Raw genomic sequence first — 12,921 nt, forward strand, 5'->3', positions numbered from 1 at the left:
TCTTTCAGCCCAGCATTTCTGCCTCCAAACTCCTTATAGCAGAGGCTGAACCACTCAGAAGATCATCCAGCTCTTTTAAAAGCACAGCTGGAGATTTTTATTTTGGGAAGGGGTGGGAGGAAGAGAACAGGGGGGGCGAGTGGAAGGCGCACACAACAGTGGGAGACACATGGAACATGATTCCTTTTGTTCTATCCCACTTCACTCCCTGGTTAAGGAAAACTGGAAAAAAAAAATCCCTTTTGAGCCTGCCAAGAAGGAAGGAGAAGGATGGGAGGGAACAGAAGAAATACAGCATCTTACTCCAGAGGCTTATGCTGCCTCTCAACTCTGTTTGGCCACCTGAGGAAAGGTCTAAGACCCAGATGCAAATTATGCACATGGCACTTTGTTCAAAGTGCCTTCTCATTCCTCTGTTTAAAACTCACTCTCTGATGAAAGCAGCTCAGCTGTTTACCTCATCTGCAGGAGAGGCCACAAGAGTGTCTGCAGTGTTTCTTGACTTTGATATATCCAGGGGAGGTTTTATTTAGAGAAGCTAGCCCAAACCTGCAAATCTTGACTCACTCAAGCAGTCCTGACAACATGGGGAATTTATTCTTAGAGAAAGGGTTGCAGCATCAGACCCTTGGACTTTAAGGTCAAGCTGCAAGTCAAATCAGTACCAATTTTACATATACATCCATTTTCATCGACAGCAGCTTCAGCACAGTTTTCATTATATTTACAATCCTTCAACCAGGGTGTCATTATTTAAATGGACTGCTTCATAGTTAACTGTGTTTATTTCATGAGTGGAATGTCACACTAGAGGATGAATGTATGTTATGAGAAAAGGTATCTAGGTATCTTCATTTTCCACATGCTGGAAGTTCTTGCTCTTTGGCCTAATACATCACCAGGCAAATGAGTAGGAGAAACATGTTCATTCTATCGTGCATATTCCTTGTTTCTAAGGAACTATTTTAATAAATAACTGAAGAAAGTCATTTAGATTTACCCCAACATGCACCTCAATATTTCAAATCTTACCAGTTGCAACACAGCACACATCAAATTCCAATTCCTCTGAATATTAGGATTCCTCTTTTCCTTAAAGTTTGCTCTGAAAAACTTTTGGGTTTCTGAGCACTTCTTACTCTATAAAGTTCAAATAGTGTATTACTTGTCATAGCAAACGTGTTGGCCTAATAAATAAGAAGTGAAAAGGGTAACAATGAAAGCTTATGTTTAAAGCTATAAAGACGGGAAAGGGAAAAATAATTCCTCCTTACTTTTCTGGGCATTAAAGCACTGCTTCCCTATATATATATATATATAATCTATTTCCTGCAGATGAAGGTCAAACTTTTCTAAGCTAATTTCTGAAAAACAAAGTACATCACTACAATGACATACATGACATCACAGGAAGCCATGCGATTTATAGCATTTTTTAAAATAGCTGGAGGAACAGGATATTTTCAATATGGTTTAAGCAATTAAAAAAAGCAGTATCAGATTTTCCCAAGGCGTGCACACACTATCTCCAGTTGGAACTGAGCCCTTTGTAAAAAAACAGGAGTAAGTACGGATGTAAAATTCTACATTTCCCCCTCCAGGTCTTCCCTCCCTTTGCACTCCAACCACTCCCAGGTACATGTGGCGGCTTTGGTGGGTGGAAAAGAGAAAAGATCTTGCAAAAAACTATTGTATTACACCACAATTTAAGCATTTTTCCAAATCGTAAATGAGTTTTGCAGATGTAAAACATTACTGTGAAGGAACAAAGAAACTGCCGCCTGGCACAGCAGAGGTAAAGAAAACCTGTTGGCTTAGCTAGCCCCATCCTGCTATACCTGCAGCCAATGCCAGGCCAATAAGGGGGAGAAAAGAAGGGAGTCAGGCTCAGTTGGTGACTGACTGGGAAGGAGACAGCATCAATTTTCAGTTTTCATAGCTACTGGAGACAAATAAGCCTTCCCCTGCCAAGTGGAGCCTACAGCTCAGCCCCAACTGTGGGGTACTTGAACTAGCAGGGCCCTGACCCAGATTAAAGAGACTTTAATAGGAAGTAGCCCAGGAACCAGGTCTTGAAAGCCCCCCCAGCAGACAGGCAGACCCATCAACCCCTGTTTAGGGGTCGAATTACACAAGGCCCTGGAAACAGTTTGGGTCCCCCCTCCAACCCCTCTGCCTGACAATCTAGCCACTAAGCCACCTGGCCACCAAAGACTATCACAAGTGGTAGAGAATGCCCTAGTCCCTGCCAAAGGGAATTAAAAAAAAAACAAACCCAAAACAAAAAGAAAGCTCTTCAATGAAGATAGAACAGATGCTGAAATGGATGGCTGAGCAAAACACACACGATTAACAGAAGCAACTCCTGCAGCAGATGGCCACGCAGCAGCAAATCCACAACTTGGCAGTCCAGCTAGGCGCTAGGGTGACCAGACAGCACGTATGAAAAATCGGGACAGGGTGCGGGGGGTAATAGGAGCCTATATAAGAAAAAGACCCAAAAATCGGGACTGTCTCTATAAAAATCGAGACATCTGGTCACTCTAAGTCCAGCAGCAGCAGGAGGCTGTCCAGCAGGTGGCCTCCATACTGTGCCCGGGTGCTCCAACAGAATTAACTAACCTGCCCCATCAGGCTTACCAGGTTGGGGCCTGATGATGATCCTAAGCTTTCTTAGAAACTTTTGAGCAGGTAGTCACAGCAGCCCCAAGGCCAACTGACTGCAGTGCTGGCCCCGTACTTAATCAGGGTAGCACAGACCACATATCCTGCTTCAGACCCTGCAGCTGCCGAGGAACATGCCCAGGTTAAGGCAGTGATATTCAATGCCCTAGACATGTCGGAGGAGACATTCTGTCAATGCTTCCAGGGGCAGCGGTACCCACTGGGAACCTGATCCCGTCTGGTCGCCCAGAAGCTGTGGTACACATGCAGAAGATGGCTCAAGCCAGAGGCAAAGTCAGGAGTGCAGGTTGCTGAACTCATCCTGTTAGTGCAGTTTGTCCAGATCCTTCCCCTTGGGAGAAAAGAGTGGATGTTGCAGTACTATCCAGAGACCATGACAGATGCTCTCCAGCTCACAGACTTACCTAGCTGCCAAGTCCCCCATAATGATATCCCCTTAGGGACCAGCTGGAACCAAGAGCCCCATACCACCAAAGGGTGGAACCATCCATGGACTCCAGTCCCTTGAGGGGCATAGACCTGCTCTCCTCTTACCAGAGCCCCAGAGGGCCAAAGGACCAAAATGCCCTGAGGTTCCCCGAACCAGAGGCCCAGAACCATTTGCTCACACCCCAAGTTGAGGAACCACTGGCCCACTGGAGGTTCAGAAGGTGGCCCAGAACTCAGTGGCCCATGGGGAGGAGACCACCAAAATGCCCAGAGAGGGAACTACCCAAGATCCAGATCAGTGTTTCACATATAGCTGTTCTGGCCATTGGTCCAGAGATGGTCCTTATATGGAATGCAGCTTTGGGAAGATTTGGACCCCACAGACCCAAGCACATCAAGGCAACCCAACTAAACTGACCATCCTAGTGTGGGTAAATGGGAGAGAAGTAGTGGGGCTGGTTGATACATGGTGTGCCCAGACCCTTCTACAGAAGCACACTGGTTACTAACCCAGGACCAACTCAGGGCACCATCATGCATGTGTGCATGCATGGGGATGTGAGGGCCTACCCTCACACAGAAGTAACATTGACAGTGGGGAGACAGGAGGCATCTGTGATGGTGGGTCTGGCCCCAACACTCGCCTACCCAGTTATTCTAGGCAGATATTGAAGCTATTCTAGGGATTTGTTAACGAAACTGGCGGACCCCCTTCTGATGGATATGACAGCCTTCCTCCAGCCACAGGCTGGCCTGAAGCTGTGACCCTTGTGGGCATGGAGGAGGTTGCAGACCCCGGTGAGGGGATCTCTCAGTCTTCCGCACCAACCTGGCCAGACTAGGGATGTAAATACCGTTTAAAAACCATTCTTTTTTATTGTTTAAATGGTTACATTTAAGCGGTTAACCCATTAAAGGGTCAGCCAGTACAGGGCTTCTGGGGCAGGGCAGGGTGGGCCAGCCCAGGGGTTAATGGATAAGGCAAGTTAACCAGTTAACCTTTTTACACCCCTAAGCCAAACTAGCCCCCATCCCAACCAGGCAAGGAACTGCCCCCGCTATCCGAGTCTGATGACACACTGAGCCAAGCATATGCTCAGGTGGCAGCAATAAATGGGGACCTGTTGAGCCGCACCACGCAGGACAGTTCCCCCACTTGGAGATTCAGGATGACCCTCTACACCACTTAGAGTAAGACCAGTGGTCCAAAGAGGTTCAACATCAGCTCATGGTGACCTGCCACTAACTGATGGAGTTTATGTGACTCGCCCATGCCATATCCATTGCTGGGCACCTAGGAAGGGAAAAGATATTAACCCAGGTTCTGGCCCGTTCTTTTGGCCAGGGGCCTACAGAAATCCACCATGTTTCTGTGTCTCCTGTCCAGAGTGCCAGCTCACTGCACCTCAGCCAGCTGAGAAACCCCTACTGATCCCCCTCCCACTCATAAGTGTATCTTTTGAGCGAATTGGAGCCACCATAGTCGGCCCTCTGGAGAAGAGCGCGGCTAGACACAGATTCATTCTCATTGTAGTAGACTATGGGTACGTCTACACTACCCGCCAGACTGGCGGGTAGTGATCGATCTATCACGTCTAGTGTAGACACGATAAAACTGATCCCCAATCACTCTGCCGTGGACTCCGGAACTCCACCACATGCAAGAAGCGGAAGTGGAGTCGACGGGGGAGCAGCAGGGGTCGATTCACTGCCGTCCTCCCAGCCAGGTAAATCGACCTAAGATATGCAACTCACATAGCTGAAGTTGGCGTATCTTAGGTCGACTCCCTGCCTCAGTGCAGGCCTAACCTTAGCAACCCGGTACCTGGAAGCTGTACCATTACGTTCCATCAATGCCAAAACAGTGGCTACAGAGCTTATGAGTATCTTTGCTCGAGTCAGGGTGCCCTGGGAGATCTTGATAGATCAAGAAACAAATTTATGTCTCAGATGATGAAACACTCTGCCATTTACTAAAAATCAAGACTCTACAAACATCCATATAACACCCTCAAACAGACGGTCTGGTGGAGTGCTGTAACAGAACCTTAAAAACGATGCTCCAAAGGTTCGTCCTGATGGATGTCTGACATCGGGACCAGTTACTCCCTCCTCTTCTATTCGCAGTCTGAGAAGTTCCCCAGTCTTCCACTGGCTTCTTGCCATTCGAGCTTTTCTATGGGAAGCAGCCCCAAGGGATTTTAGATCTAGTTTGGGAAATGTGGGAAGAGTAGCCATCTTAAGATGACAACATAGTTCAGTACATCTTAAGCCTGTGGGAGAAACTTGAGGCTTTAGGTTCTTTTGCCAGGGAGAGCCTCTTAGGCTATGTCTACATTACCACGGTAAGTTGACCTACGCTATGCAAGTCTAGCTATGTGAATAACATAGCTGGAGTCGACATACCTTAGGTTGAGCTACCTCAGGGTCAACACCTCGGGGGTCAATGGGAGAAAATCTCCCGCCGACTTACCTTACTCTTCTTGTCGGGGGTAGAACACAGGGGTCGACTGCAGACGAATTTGCAGTCGATTTGGCAGGTCTTTATTAGGCCTGCTAAATTGACCACCTGTGGATCAATCTCAGAGCGTCAATCCCGGCTGTAGTATAGACCTGCCCTTATATGCCCAAGAAGCTGCCTACAATAAACTAGCATGCCTCTGGGAGTTTCAGCCTGGTGATCAGATACAGTTATTGCCCAGCTCAGAATTGAAGCTCCTAGCCTGCTGGGAGCAATATGAGGTCATTCAGTGTGTGGGACAGGTGAACTAAGAAATCAGGCAACCTGATAAGTGTAAGCGACAACAAATCTACCATGTGAACTTTTAAAACTGTGCAAAGCCCAAGAAAGCTTATTAATAGCTCCCTATCCACCAGGGCGTGAACTAAGCCCTTAGGCTACAGAGGTCTCAGTGCCGGGTGTGGTCAAGATTGGGGACAATCTTACCCCTGATCAGAGACCCCCGGCATAACAACCGATCACTGCCTTCTCTTCCATGTTCTCTACCTGACCAGGGCAGACTCACCTGATAACCCATCAGATTCAGATGGAACCAGGAGTTAAGGTCAGGGAAAACCCTCAGTTCCTGCCTCAGAAGTTAAGGGAGATTGTGAAAAAGGAACTCCACTCAATGCTAGCATTGAGGGTGATCGACGAGTCTTTTAGTGACTGGAGCAGCCCTGTGGCACTGGTTCCTACATCCAACGGGACCACTCAATTTTGCACTGACTTCCGCAAGGTCAATGCAGTATCAAAATTCAACATGTACCCAATGGCACACATACATGAGCCACTCTGGACTTACAGGGATATTGGCAGATCCCCCTCACACCTGCATCCAGGAAAAAGATACTCTCTCCGCCACCTTAAGGCTCTTTCAATTCCAGACCACACCCTTGAGATTGCAGGGGGCCCCAGCTACATTTCAGCAACTCACGGACCGAGCCCTTTGCCCCCATAGCCAATATGCAGCTGCGTACCTAGATGATACGGAGATCTATAGTCATGACTGGTAGATCCACTTGAAATACATGACCGCAATCCTACAGTCCCTTGAGGCTGGCCTGACAGCAAGCCCCACTAAATGTTACCTTAGTAAGGATGAGACCACCTACCTCGGGTACACTTTGGGAAAGGGCACAAAAACTAACCCTTGATTAGCAAGGTCCAGGCCCTCCAGACAAGCTCCCACCTTCCTCCCACCAGTTTCTAGGTCTGGCTGGATACTACTGTCACTTTATTCCAGGGTCCTCATCCATTGCAGCCCCTCTTTCTGATCTATTGAAGAATGAGAGCCCCAGCGGACAAGGGTCTGTGAAGAGGCTTTTCAAACCTTGAAAGCCCAGCTTTGTCGAGAACCAGTCTTGTATAGCCCCAACTTCATCAAGGAGTTTTGTTACAGATGGACGCCTCAGGCATGGGCCTAGGGAGTGTTTTATCCCAGGTATTCAGCGGTGCTGAATACCCCATTTTATACATTAGCTGGAAGTTGTTCCCAAGGGAGAAGGCCCACTCTAATCGAGGAAGAAGCCTTAACAGTAAAATGGGCTGTGGATTCACTCTTATCACCTTCAGGGTGCACCCTTCAGACTAGTCATTGATCATGTCACTTTCCGCTGGCCACATGCCATGAAGGATATAAACCCCCGAATTATGAGCTGGTACCTCTCCCCTCCAGCCCTTATCCTTCTGCATTCAGCACTGAGCTGGGAGAGCTCATCTGAATGCTGACTTCTTCTCACAGGATGGTGAAGAGCAGTTGAGGGAGGGGAGGCAGCCCCCAAATGGTGTCCTAAGGGGGGGAGCAGAGTAACTGCCGCCTGGCACAGTAGGAGTTAAAGAAAACCTGTGGGCTCAGCTAGCCTGGCCCCCTACATCTACAGCCAATGCCAGGCCTGAAGGGGGAAGAAGGGAGCCTGGTTCAGTTGGGGGCTGACTGGCCTGAAGGCTGGAGCTCTATGTTTGGCTGCCTTAAAGTAAACTTCCCATGCCAAAGGGAGCCTGCAGCTAAGTCCCAAACCGTGGGGTAATTGAACTAGCAGAGCCCTGCACCAGATTAAAGAGACTAACAGGAAGTAGCCCAGGGAAGCAGGCCTTGAAAGCTCCCCCGACAGAGAGGCAGACCCATCCACCTCTCTTTAGGGGTTGAACTACACAGGGCCCTGGGGAGGGTCTGGGTCCCCCTCCAACACCTCTGACCAATGATCTAGCTACTAGGGTGCCTGACTACCGAAGGCTCTATTACAATTAAATAAATGTCAATTATGTCTTCAAAATGTTTAAAAAATTCAGTCTACAGGGTAGACAAAGCAAAACCGGCTCATCTAACTGCAGAGCTAGAGTTATAACTCAGTGTTATCCCTAATTCAAGCCCCCACATACCCTAAAATCCTTTAACTTGACTCAAGTGCTGCTTTTAACGGGAGTCGGCTGGCCCATCAGGCTACAGCTTGAGTTAGCACAACTTAACAGCTCCTAACACATAGTATACAGCTGGAGTGCTATTTCACAGTGAGAGCTGCCAACTCAAGAGAGGAGTTAACTCTAGTTAACTGTGCAGGGAAGACATGGCCAGAGATTGTTCAGAAGCATGGATGAATGTGTTCAAAATGCTAGTGTGAACACAAACCATTCTTACTCCCCAGTTTCAGTCTGTAAGCTTCTGGTCATGTTGAAGACCTGAGCCATATGAAACACCAAATTACCGAAGCTCAGTGCAGCAGAAGAGGAGGCTGATCTCTGTAGCAGCTGCTAACCCCAGAAAGAGATAATTGAAGGGGAGAAAGCACGTGAGAGCATGTTATTCAGTGTTAAATCAGCACAAATGTTGCTATAAAATAATCCAGCAGGGCATCTCTCTTCGCTGTGGAGAAACCTGAAGGACACTACTCTAGGTGATAGCTTGTAGAAGAAATGTCTCCCTTTTCCTTTCTCAATTAGTAAGAACAGATACAGTGAGAAGCAACAATATTAGCTTTACCTGAGACAATCTTTAACTTGTTTCTTTTTAATACAGATATCACTATTTAATGAGGGAAATATGTAAGTGCTTTTCAGAAAAATGGCTAAGAAAAGGTAGCATCTAAACACAACAGATCTGAAAGTCGCATCTGTCTGCTTTATTAATTAAAGTAAGGTTTTTAACTACCAATTAGAGCAATAGCTCAACAAAGCAACAAAACAGAGCTAGATTCTATATCTTCTCGAACACCAGATTATTATTTATTTATTTATTTATTTATTTAAACTCCAGGTCTAAAATTTGGTCCTTAGTTAACAGATGCAACCTCACTGAAGACTGCGGACAGCTTCTGCAGTCTGGGGATTGTACACATCTAATTAAAAACATAAAATAAAGGTTCTACAGGCCAAATTATTACCATCAATGCATTAAAAAAGGGATTGGGGGGGATTGGCTTGACTGTCAGATTTCAGTTTGGAGAGCTGCAGCTAGAAAAAAACATCTTATTCGTAAATGAAGTAAATTTGCATCTGGAGTCAGACACGGATATTTACATACAGATTTACAGAGACACTCTTCATAGTAAATAAGTGTATGACCACATTCAGTTCCAAGTGTGAGCCTGGTGCTGCACAAAGTACAGTAACAGGGCTATTTCATCAAAGAGCCTACCGCACCAACACACAAAAACTAACAGAAACAAGAAGCCATAAACAGCCAGATGAAACTTTAATTACAGTAGCATTTTTTACTTCAATAGTAATGGCAATCTTTGTGGAAGTGGATTAGGGGAAACCTATCAGTCCCTATTCTTTGTGCTCTGTTTTTCTGTGAGTTGTCTCTCTCCATTACTTCATTCTGTTGTCCAACCAATAGTAGTGGAATAAACTAGCGCAGCGCATGCTTCTAACACCCAGAGGAGAGTGAAATATGTATGCAATTTTAGTTAGTTTCAACTTGATTTCTGAAACACAGAACAGAACAAAACGGGTGGAGTAAGAACCAATCTGAACTTCCTTTTTAAAATCTTCATGTGTAGAAGTGTAAAAATTAATATAACTGAAAATGTTACAGGTCCTTCAAGTGAGGGCATGTTTTCTCCCTCATTTGGTTTTGCCATTATCCTACTTGAGCACAGATTAAAGGGTTTAGTTACCTTGCCACCCTCAGTTTTGTATTTATCTCCACCTGCTAGCAACTAAACTTTGGTAAACCTCTCTCTTCTGTTTGAGATAGAATCTCAGAAGCCAAGAAAAACTGAATGGAGGAGACAAGAGGACAGGAGAAGTGGAAGAGAAAGGAGAGATAGTTTAACATCATGGAGGATGGATGATCAAAGTACTTCTTGAAATCTAGGTACATATGCAAATTCCACTTTTTCCATAAAAGTTATGAATCAGATGCTGCATTTTCACTATTTACTCCTGGTGGAATTCTGTGCCAAAAAATTAAATTCTGTTCACAATATTTTCAAATTCTGCAAAATTCTGCATACTTTGTCAAAACAACACAATCATACCAGTTCCGATTGGTTTTTGGTAATTTATTTCAAAAGACTTGTCAGCAAGTATGTCTGTAACAATACAGACAACAAAAAAGATTCAGTAAATATTTTTGACAAAGATTCCTTACTAGGCATGTTAATACAGAGCTCTGAGTAATAATTCATTTAAACTACAACACAGAACCATATTTCCCACATCCCCCAGAAGCAGTGCAAAGGCTGAGTGGAGTCGGGTAATGGAGTTGAGGGAAGACGAAAATAATTGTTGGGAAGGAGCCTGGGTGCAAACTTGGAAGGTTGTTGGGTACGGATGAGAAAAGCATGGAACAGGTTTTTTTCGGGGGTGGGGAGAGACTGTTAGGGAGCTTCCCCCAGGCATACCCTGGCTGACCCGTAGCCTCTCCCATTCACTTAGGCATGTGTCCCTCCATCCCCACTCCCCCCCCAATCCACATATTATATATACACACACACCCCTAAGTCATAGAACTGGAAGGGACCTTGAAAGGTCATTGAATCCAGTCCCCTGCCTTCACTAGCAGGACTAAGTGCTGTCCCTGACAGTTTATTTGGGGTTTTTTTTGCCACAGTTCCTTAAATGGCCCCCTCAAGGGTTGAACTCACAACCCTGGATTTAGCAGGTCAATGCTCAAACCACTGGGCTATCCCCCCCCTGCACCTCCACTCCCATTCTGTCCTCCCCCACTAGCCCTTATAAGCCTGTCTGACTACCCAGCAGCCCCACACTGTCTGTCTCCCCATAGCCCTTGTCTCCTGACCTGGCCCTACAGGCGCTGTGAAGGTGGCTCTGCAGGCTCTCTATCTTCCCTAGCTGGCTGGGAGCAGTTGCTTTGTTCTATTGCCACAATGCCCTCTGGTGGGCAAAGGGCAGAACAACACCACCTTCTCAACAGAAGCTTTTTCTGCTCAAAAAATTAAAAAGATGCACAGCTCATTAACTATGCACACATGCAGTGGTACAGAATAGGAGTGTCTATTAAGATTGTAATGTGTCTGACAAGTCAAGGTACAGTCAAAGAAGCATTTGTGCAATTCCTGCCACATTGGGGCCCTCTATCCCAAATCAGGGTCTCTGGGCAGTACCATATACCACTCATCCACCCACACTTACTTTCAAGTGCATTTACTCAGTCACTTGCTGTTTTATTTGAAATGTACAATTCAGAACAAAACCTGCAGTTTAATTTTTAACAAAGAGAAATATCAATAGCTAAGGGAAAACAGAAATGAGGGGCTTGCGCTCAGAATTCAAGATGGAAAATCTTGTATGGATAAAGTGGCAAAAGCATTATTAGGAATGAGAAGGAAATCCATATGGTAACAGTTTTAGCCTATAAAACTCTAAAAGGGTTTGTGTCTTAAATAAAAAAACCCACATCTCCCTCCTATTCAATTCCTCAGCAGTTGAAATCAGCTGTGATATACTGGCTAGCAACCCCTCAGTTTAAATAGAGATGGTTTTAGTGCATTTTAAGTTGAGGACAAGTTGAATTTGCTTGACTTTCTTTGGCATCTGCAGCATTAAATAGTTGATGTGAGTGTACTGGTTGGAACCTTTTGCCAAGAACCCTCTTTTCCTTGCAAAGGTTAAATACTGAGTGGAAAGAAAGTTTTGATGCACTTATTTTTCACATAGTGTGAGAGAACAAGACTCTCTTTGGCAAGCATAAGTAGTTTTTAACCACAGGACATGTTCCCAAATACAAAGACACTTACATTTCTACACTGTGGATTAAATTGCTTTTAACAATAACTAATATTGTTATGTTCAAAGCTGGTCTCAGAGGACCTAGCTAAATTATGCTGTTCTAACACCACCTGGTTCAAACAAGGTTTTTCTGTGCCATGTGGTTGTGAAACTTTGCTTTACTTTTTCTCAGAAGTGCCAAGATTTTAGCTGTTTGCTTCAACAGGACTTAAAGTTACAGTAACTGTAAATGGAAAGGCTCAATAATAGTCATCCAGCAGTCTGTTCTGGGTGACTATGATCAGACAGGCACACATTCCAGGCTATTCATTCAAGGAGACAGCTGAGAGTCTGGTTTTTCTTAACTTTATTTCTCAATTTCAGTAGACTTCATAGCTCGATTTGTCATTTTGCATATTTGCTACTGAAGACTTATTTAAAAACATTTGTTGCTTCATTTACTGTAATTTTAAAATCAGACATCTGGTATAACACATTTGTCAAGGAATATTAGTAAGTTTCCTGCATTATAATGCTCAATTAACATTAGAGGCTTTACTTGGATGCCCACTGATTCATGAAATTGACATTTGTTCAAAGTGCCTTCCAGAATTCAGCACTAATTACATACCTATGATTAAAGCAACACTTATTAGCTTGTGGCAAAAGTAATTCTGACAGTTCTGTACCAGATAGTTAATAGTTGGACAGTGCCTCAAGTGATCAAGCTTCTCATTACACCTGTAAGCAGCACTACCAAGTTGCCATATAGGTGAAAAGATTTGCAACTTCAAGTCTGGAGTGACATTTGACAGGAATTTGGTTAATTTTTAAAAGGATTTATTCTTATTGACAAATCCATCAATAACGGGATACCTTTCTCTGGTTCACATTGGAGAATGGCAAAAATATTTCCTCAAATTGGGTTCCCTTCCAATTGTTTTCAGTGGGGAATTTTAGAACTGAAATTGGCAAAAAATTTGAGGAAGAAAGCTCAATAGCACTTGCCAAATAAACTGGCAGTTGTCTGCTATTTTGGGGAAACATCCTAGAACTGTATACACCTGTTGCAGCATGCTATTTTTAAAGCTACGCCCAACAGTAATATTAGGAAGCAATATGACAAATCCTCT

The 12,921-nt window shown here is 44.9% G+C and overlaps 1 protein-coding gene across 3 annotated transcripts in view; it reads right to left on the reverse strand.

Moving 5' to 3' along the window:
- Positions 1 to 12,921, reverse strand: part of SMAD1 (SMAD family member 1) — a 75,593-nt gene that overhangs the window by 19,805 nt on the left and 42,867 nt on the right. The gene's annotated exons all lie outside the window — the stretch shown is intronic.

This window comes from Gopherus evgoodei, chromosome 5 (genome assembly GCF_007399415.2).
Source record: "Gopherus evgoodei ecotype Sinaloan lineage chromosome 5, rGopEvg1_v1.p, whole genome shotgun sequence".
Classification (NCBI taxonomy): domain Eukaryota; kingdom Metazoa; phylum Chordata; order Testudines; family Testudinidae; genus Gopherus; species Gopherus evgoodei.